We start from the raw sequence: 9,164 nt of genomic DNA, 5'->3' as shown, positions 1-9,164 counted from the left end.
TTTGACTTTAGAACACGTGAGACATTTCGACACGTAGGTGGTGATGTCTTTCTTCATACCGGGCCACCAATAAGAGATACGAAGGTCTTGGTAGATCTTGTCGGCACCCGGATGAATAGAGTATCGTGATTTGTGTGCCTCCTTCATTAAGAGTTCACGAATGTTATTGTCACACCCCAAGTGATGGAGGAAACATCGGAGTGAGACGAAAATGAGATTGTTCAAAGACTTCATAACACTATGTGACAATGATTTAATTCAAAACCGATTTCATATCATATCATTAATTGTCAAATACAACATGAATTCAAAATACAACAATAAAAGACAATACAACAAAGTTCAATGAAATAATCATGACTAAATCTAGTAATTTAAAGATGCGTTTCTAAGTCATCCTTCATCTTCATCTGATTTCATCATGAATCATCTTCATCTACCTGCAACATGTTAAAAGTATAGTTCAACACAAAAAGCATTGGCGAGTACACAAGTTTAAGTATATAGCATAAGTATAAAATGTTTAAAACGAATTCACATGGAAACCTAAGTTATCAAGAATAACATATCAATGGCACACAATATTCAAGTCAACCCTCTGATTAGCGCAAGAATCAAATTTAACATGACCTCTCATTCACGGGTGGTGCGTTACTCCTATATCGCTATACATGTGTCAATGGGGGCTTATACGAAGTTAATGACATGTGCATCACATAATAATCACCCAAGAATATGAATCAAGTATAACAAGTAAGTATGCATGTATTTGGATTGTTTTGTGCATTGCATATAGTATGTTTTGTTTTTGATTTAATAGACTTAGATGTTGCACCCAAAAACCGTGTAAAACGAAAGTGGGTCATGTGTACTCATGGTTTTGTAAAGCTTTCCTTTGAATCCCGTGAAGAGTTGTGTAAATTGAGGAGGAATCACCAAAGTCACTCTACATGGGGGAAACAAAGGTGTGTAAGTTTAGGGATTTTAGAATGGAAGATTCGAACTTGGAATTTAAAGTATCAAAAGTATGTATATGAAAGTATAATCTAGTTCTAAGTGCTTGTTTATGACATATGTTTATGTTTCATAGGTCCCAAATTGCCCATTAGAATCATAACAAGTAACTTAGAATCTTAGATATATTAGCCTAAGGTTTATGACGAACAATCATGACTTGATTATCATCACAAATTCAGCCATGTTTTATATAGATACATATAGTTTAAATAGTGATAATAACATCCTAAAACTAAGTCCAATCATAGATTATCATGTAGCATCATGTATGTCAAGCATGGAGGTTAAAACCTCATCATATGATTCACCATTACACAAACCATCACAAGGATGGTTCGGAGGGTCAAGAATAACAAGAAATAAACCTATCTAACATAAGCTCAAGTGACCAAGTACTCTACAACCCAGGTGTGCCAACACATCATGAAAAGAATTAACTAAGTGAGGAGGGCTAGACGGGGCTAAGGTACTTTGATTCTAGTAAGTCACTTTGAATGTTCATACACAAGGTTCAAAATGAAAGAGTGGAACTTAGTTTGGAAAGCCAAAGCTTCCATTTGTTCACACTTCACAAGTCACAAGTTTATCATATGGAAGATGATGACTTGTGCTTGATTTCATCATTCGATTACCATATATAAATAGAAATAAAATGAGTGTTTGAACTCATAACTTTGATGGTAATCACCTCAACACAAACCCACAACCATAGACTTGATTGTGAGCTTGGTGGGCATAAGATTTCCCCAGGTTATTAACAAAATATGAACATACAAGAACATAGTGTGACACCTGTGTCACTACGACCATCAAACAAATACCAAACCAATGAAATATTGTGTTTCATACTTGGGATTTGTATATATGTGTATCATTTGCACATATCAATTCTTGTTCGATTTATAGCTCTAAATCGCTTTCTGGAAAGTTATAGGCGAACTGATGCGTAAACGTAATCAGTTTAACGTGACAGACACTCCGGAATAGTAACATAGGATTAACATACCTTAAAAAACCCTTACATAACTTAGAAATAAGTTTTGGATAGTTTGGTGTGTCGAAATCAAGTTTGTTCGATCGCAGGGACTATTTGTGTCAAACTGCGAAACTATACCGATTTGTATAGTGACGAACATTCCGGAACTTGATCATAAGTTAAACATACCCTAAATATCCTTTACATATCTTAGAAATAGGCTTTGAGGTGTTTGGTGTGCAAAAATAAACTTATTTGATCAACAGGGACTAAAAGCGTCAAAAAGTGCATAAGTTTGCATTTTCGCGCATATCTTACGTTCTGAATATATCCAGACCTCCAAAAATTTATGTAATCATTAAAATATTTTGTTTTAGTGATTGGCATGATAAAATTCCATTCGTCGCGTAATGTGGATCGTTTTTCGCGTCCGTTTGTGTTTCGTCGTAATTAACCGAACAACGCAACCGTACGACCAAACGAACCGACATCCGAGATATTTTTGAGCATATTTTAAGTTCCCTATGCTTTAACTTCATGTTGGAGCCTTGAAATGAGGTTAACGGGCCTTAAACGTGTCAAAAAGGACCTTTTAAGCATGCAGGGACTGTTTCTGTAACTCTGTCAAACTTTGACTGATCTGACCACCTTAGGCGGGGTGCGTAAGAGTCATCCTGAGTCTACGTGGGGCGCGTAAGCCCATCAGATCAGCAAAACAAGCTGATTTTAATTCTGCAGCTGGTTTCTTGGTTTGCAAATGGTTTTAAACAAATCTATGGGCTATTTTGGGGCACCCATGGTATTCTAAAACCATGGGCACACATGTAAGGCTCTGATCGAAGCTTGTTTTTCGATGAACGATCCTAACAGTGGCCCAAAAACTATATAAACCCCATGATTTTTCATTTGCAACTCACACATGGTCTGAATATTCTCTAAGTTGAAGCTCAAAGCTTCATACAAGAGAATTTATAGATCATACCTTCATTGCTTGGACTTGTTGTAAGTTTCTTTCGTTCTTTTATGTGTTTTTAAGCATGAAAGTCAAACATTGTTTGAATTTCTGCTTTGACTGGTCAATGGTCAACAAGAAGTTCGTTTTAACTTCGTAACGTGAGCGTAATCACGATGGTTATAGTCTCTTGTGACTATACCTACTGATTACCACGTTATTTAGGCGTAGTGACGAGTCATAGTTTCGGTCAAAATGCGTATCCTTGCGTATTTTGCAACCAAACTATTCTTGGGTATCAAGACCCTTTGTTTTGATATCAAACTTGTTTTCAAACTTCGTTAAACATGTTTCAACATGTTTAACTCGTCACTTTTAGATTAGTGCTTATATAGGGTCGTAAGATAAGCGGTCGAAACAACTGCTTAGACTTTCAAACCCGACCCGTTTGGTCGATCATTAGGATCCGACCAAGCATTTATTGTGACCATAGTTGTATAGGGAATAACCTTCCGAGATTATATCTTATGGTCACTTCGTTTAAGTAGTTATATGATAGGTAGTTTATATGCCTTAGGAAAATGACCAAAATGCCCTTTTTACGCATAAATTCATTTTAAGCATATGTAACCTAAATTTTAACATCTAAACTGATTAGGCAACATTATTAGATGTGCTAAGGCATATAATACTTGTCATAGGGCTAGTCAGGCGGTCCAAACGCGTTTTACCCGAACGACGCGTTAAAGTAGCGTAAGCTACCTAAACGGGTCGAATGGGTCGTAAGCACTTAGGTTAGGTTTCGATTTAGTATGTAGGCTTTGTTAAACCATATCATATGAGTTCCAATACTCATTTGGTTTACGAAACCTCATCCTATCTGATCTTCCGATTTAGGTTCGGTTTATTTACTTAGTTACCTATCTTAGGTGTCGTTTGATTCTGTGATCCCTCTAGCTTTGCTTGGTTGTTATTCAAGACTCCTAAGCATCCTCAAGTGAGTACATAGTCCCCTCTTTTACTGTTTTCAAATGTTTTGGGGTGAAACATGTGTGCTTAATTGTTATTTTCATGATTTCAAAGTATAAATTGATTATACATGCTAGTACTTATCTTTTGTCAAAATGAATGATTATCTATGGTTTAAACACTAATTTTTCAAAGATTATTAAATAAATTGTTGGGTTGTACTTATTTTATACATTCACCAAACCGATTGGTAGTATGATATAGCGCTATAGGACTAGACACCCCATTCCTGTTGTATGGAATGTTAGAAACCAAATTTTATCCAAATAGGAATTGTCTTTGTGGTATTTCTATAGTCTTTAAGGTGTAGTTTGATACACTAAGGTTTGAATCAATTTAAAATCACATTTTCTTTTGTATATTTTGATATACTTCAAAAGTATAGTTTAATATGCTCTCATATGTGATATTATTTACCAAAAGTATATTTTTATACACTATGTACAAATCCAACATATATTTTGTTATTTACTAAAAACATAATTGATATGTTATTTACAAAACCAAAGCATAGTTTTGATATGTTATTTACAAAACTAAAGTATACTTATAATATACTACCGAAAACTATTATTTTAACAACTAAACTATATTTGATATTCTATCTGTGTAACTATTTTGGAACTAAAAGAAATTTTAATATATTACTTATCCGACTTTCTTAAAACCAAGGTATATTTTTATATACTACAAACCTTTTTATCAAAATATTGTTTTACAAACAACATATTTTATACAAACTTATTTTTAGTTGGTTATTCATTTCATTATGCATTATTCTTTTATATCATATGATTTCTTATCACTTTTTGTATGAAATATAAAAGAAAATATTTTAAGGCTCATGACTAATTTTTTTTTGTTAAACATATTTTCTTTAAACTTACAAGTCATGAATCCTATTATAATAAAACCTATGTATCTCACAGGCATTTTTATGCTGACGTAACTATTTTCACATGTGTTTCAGGTGCTGCTATGTGATGATTATTTGATGCATGCTATACATAGGATGGACTCATGCCTTAGCGACTTTAAAACTTGAAAGACAATATTTGAATTTATCTGATTTGTAATAAAACAATGAGTTCAATAATTCAATAAAACGAAACTATTTATTCCATGGTTGTGAAACAATGATTCTGTTACGACACTCCCCGACGTTTCCGCCACGATTTGTTGTTTTACGTGTTCGGGGTGTGACACGTAGAAACAAAACAGAAAGTTTAATGCACTTTGGACCTCAAATGTGGTGAGGTTTCACCTTAGATTACCAAGGTAATCTTGTGAAAACCTTCCTAGAGGTTATCCAAGTGCTAAGAAAGAAGAAACAAGTAAGAAATGGAAGTAGAAGTGAGTTAGAATCACTTGAACTTTCTGTCCAATTCTGGAAATTTAGAGATATTTGGGAGTGTTTTTGAGAGTGATTAGTGGTTTGTAAAGTGGAAAAAGAGAGTGGGAAGTGTTGGTTATATAGTGGAGGAATTAGGGTTTGAGTTAGGTGAGTATTAATGAGATTAAGTGAGAGTTATGACTTAACAAACACAAAATAACCAAATCAGCGCGTAGAACTTAATTTTCTGCGGATCCGACCTCCTGGCGGGCCGCGACGGACATCAAGGTCGGCTGCCACGGGGAGCGGCGGCCCATGGCCGAGTGATTTGTTTGTTTTTTGGCAATAATAGTCCCTATTGTTTCATATTTGTTATGTTTTAAGGTATAACGTATATTATAAGATGACTTTATGTAATCTAAACATATAAACAAGTATATTAATCATGATTAAGTATTTTTAAGTGTCAAACGATGTATAAGCATGAGTGAAACGTAACAGTTGTGTATATACAATATGTGTTTTCAAGTTTATCACACGTTTATAAGAATCACGAATAAAGTATCAAATGCATAATGAATTAAATGTTTAAGCATGAACGAATAAGCGAAGTATAATTTGTATGAAATAATGGATCTAATTATGATCAAAGTCTCGAGTTTACAACATTACAACTAAATACGACTACAAGAGAAACAAATTTCCAAAAATAGAAGTACAAGATACGCTTTCTAAATAAGGAAAGTTATGAATAAGTGAGGCATTACAGTTATCATGGTTCGGTACCCAAATGCGATCGAGGTAGTAGAACATTCCATTAGGTTTGGTCACGAGTTGGTTTTCGGCATCATACTTTATCTCGTCATATAAATTGTCTTCGTTGACGGATGAGTATTGCGCCTTGCCAATACTGTTCTGAATATCGTTTAGGATTTGGAAGCAACGAATACTCTTAACATGAGTTTTTCGACTAAGGGCATCGGCCACGACATTTGCTTTTCCTGGATAGTAGCGAATTTCGCAATCATAGTCGTTGAGTAACTCTACCCATCGGCATTGACGTATGTTGAGCTCTTTTTGGTTAAAGATGTGCTGAAGGATCCTATGGTCCGTGAAGACCACACACTTAGTACCGTAAAGGTAGTGTCGCCATATCTTTAACGCAAAAACAACCGCACCAAGTTCAAGGTCGTGGGTGGTGTAGTTCTTCTCATGTATTTTGAGTTGTCTCGAAGCGTAAGCGATGAAATTGTCTCGTTACATGAGGACATATCCTAGACCTCGGTTATACGCATCGCAATACACAATGAAATCATCGTTACCATCGGGAAGGGGGAGAATAGGAGCATTGCAAAGCAAGTCCTTGAACGTTTAAAAAGACTCCTCTTGTTCGGAACCTAAAACAAAAGGTTTATCCTTTTGAGTCATTGAAGTGAGAGGGACAACGATTTTTGAAAAGTTAGAGATGAATCGACAGTAATAACCCGCCAATCCGAGAAACGAACGAATTTCAGGCGAAGATTTCAGTGCGATCCAGTTCTTGACAGCTTTGAATTTTGAGGGGTCAACGTGAATACCTTCCTTGCTCACAACATGTCCGAGGAATTAAACTTCTTTTATCCAAAATAAACAATTGGAGATTTTGGCGTATAGTTGCTCGACACGAAGAAGTTCGAGGATCAGACGCAGGTGACGCTCGTGTTCATCTTAGGTTTTGGAATAGATAAGGATATCGCCTATGAATACGATCACAAAACGGTCCAAGTAGGGTTTACACACACGGTTCATCAAATCCATGAAGATCACGAGTGCATTGGTCAAGCCGAAAGGAATGGTCACGAACTCGTAGTGACCATATCTAGTACGAAACTGTTGATGTTCAAAAACTATGTGTAGCTGACGCTATCCAAAGACCAAAAGATTGCAAGATGTTTGAAGACAAAGTTACACTATGAAGTTATTGTCAAGGGGGAGTATGTTGGTGCATATTCTGTGACAACAGCTTAATAGTTTAATTATTTATTCTTTGGATATTTTGTATTAGGCTTAGCATTATTGGTTAGGGAGTTTATTATTGTAATGGGCTTGGAGAATGGTCAAAGCCCAGTCCAAAGCCCAGTATGCAAACATGGAGTGTATAAACATGTGTGCATTAGGGTTTGTAAAAGATGATGGTTAGAGAGTTTTAGTGAGAAATCTACAGAGAATGGCTAAGAGATTTCTTGTGAGTCTTGAATTGGTTATAAAGTTAGTGTTGGATAATCAATAGAAGACCGGATTGAAAGAATTGTGTTTCGTGTTCTTCATCTATATTCTTGTTTCTGTGTTCATCTATTGATTAAGGGGATTCCGCACTCTTGAACGATTATCAATCTTGTAACGATCCACGGGTTAGGGACTTACAATCGGTATCAGAGCTTTTACTCTTATTGTCGGTTCAAGGTTGATATCATCGGATTCAAGAAAAAAACGGCTGGTGTGTTAATTTTTGAAGTTTGATTTGCTTAATATTTGTTGCTGATTCAAGAAAAATTAGTGTTGATTTGTTCCAGAGGTTGCTGGTGTCAATATTGAGGGTTTCGGGTACTGCTGAAGTTGTTTTTGGGTGATTTCGATTACTGTTCTTTGGGTGTTCATCATTTGTTCATCATAATATTCAAGAAATTGAAACTCTTTTGGATTGGTGACTTTCAAAAAGTGTTTGCGAAAATCAAGAAAATTAGTTGGAGATATTTAGAAGATTACACAAAATATTTAAATTTCAAGTCCTGATTTCTCGGAATCAAAAACTAATTTGGTTTGGGAATTCTAGAAGTTGCCAAGAGGTTGCTACTCGTGGTTGCTACTCGTGTTTGATACTCGTGGTTACTACTGAGATTCCATTAGGTGGTGTTTTACTCGAAATCAAGAGGTTGCGAGTGAGATTGCGGCTGGTGGTGTTTTACTCGAAATCAAGAGGTTGCGACTGAGGTTGCGAGTGAGGTTGCTACTGAGATTTCGAGTTGAGATTCAGAGGTTTCTACTGAGGTTTCTACTGAGGTTGCTACTGAGATTGCTACTGAGGTTGCTACTGAGATTGCTACTAAGGTTGGTATTGAGATTGCGACTGAGAGTGTGGTGGAATTTTTCTTAGCCGACGTATACAGGAATTAACGTTTACGTAAATAGAAAATTATCCATAGGCAATCTCAGTAAACCATTTGCACGATTGGACTCCATATTTTTTAGGACCAGTGGAGAAGTTAGATTTGGATTTTGACACATGTTACCATAGTCCATTTAAACTTTTACGCTGTATGATGACCAAAATGGATAATGTCAGTGAGACTGTTAAAAATTGGCCAAAGCTGATAAACGTCAAAGAATATGCTGTCTGGAAGAAGAAGTTTGAGGCATTTGTTCAAAATGAAGATTCTAGGATGTGGAGCTGTATGATAGATGGATACATTGCTGCTACATATGAAGTTGATGGGAGATATAGGGTGACTTCGTATGAGAAGATGCAAGAATATGAGAAACGATTGTATGATGCTGAGAAGAAAGCTTGAGCAGCGATAAAGATGTCCTGGCCATTTGGAATAAAACGCGCATTTAATAGGTATGGGTCTTCTAGAGCGCTGTGGGAAGCTTTGGAAAAACGTTATCAAATTTCTTCAAGGCAAAACACATGTGATCAAGCATTGGTAGCTGAGATTGCAGTTGTGAAGATTGGAGTAGTAGCTGCTGAGGTAGAAGAGAAGAAGAAAGCAGATGAGGAGACTGCTGAGAAGAAGGATGCAAAAATTTCAAAGGGCTTGAATGATGTGAATAGACTTACAACAGAGGTGAAGGTAACATCAGAATCTGTAAGTCATACA

This window comes from Helianthus annuus, chromosome 7 (genome assembly GCF_002127325.2).
Source record: "Helianthus annuus cultivar XRQ/B chromosome 7, HanXRQr2.0-SUNRISE, whole genome shotgun sequence".
In the NCBI taxonomy this organism is placed as follows: Eukaryota; Viridiplantae; Streptophyta; class Magnoliopsida; order Asterales; family Asteraceae; genus Helianthus; species Helianthus annuus.
This window is presented reverse-complemented; position numbering follows the sequence as displayed.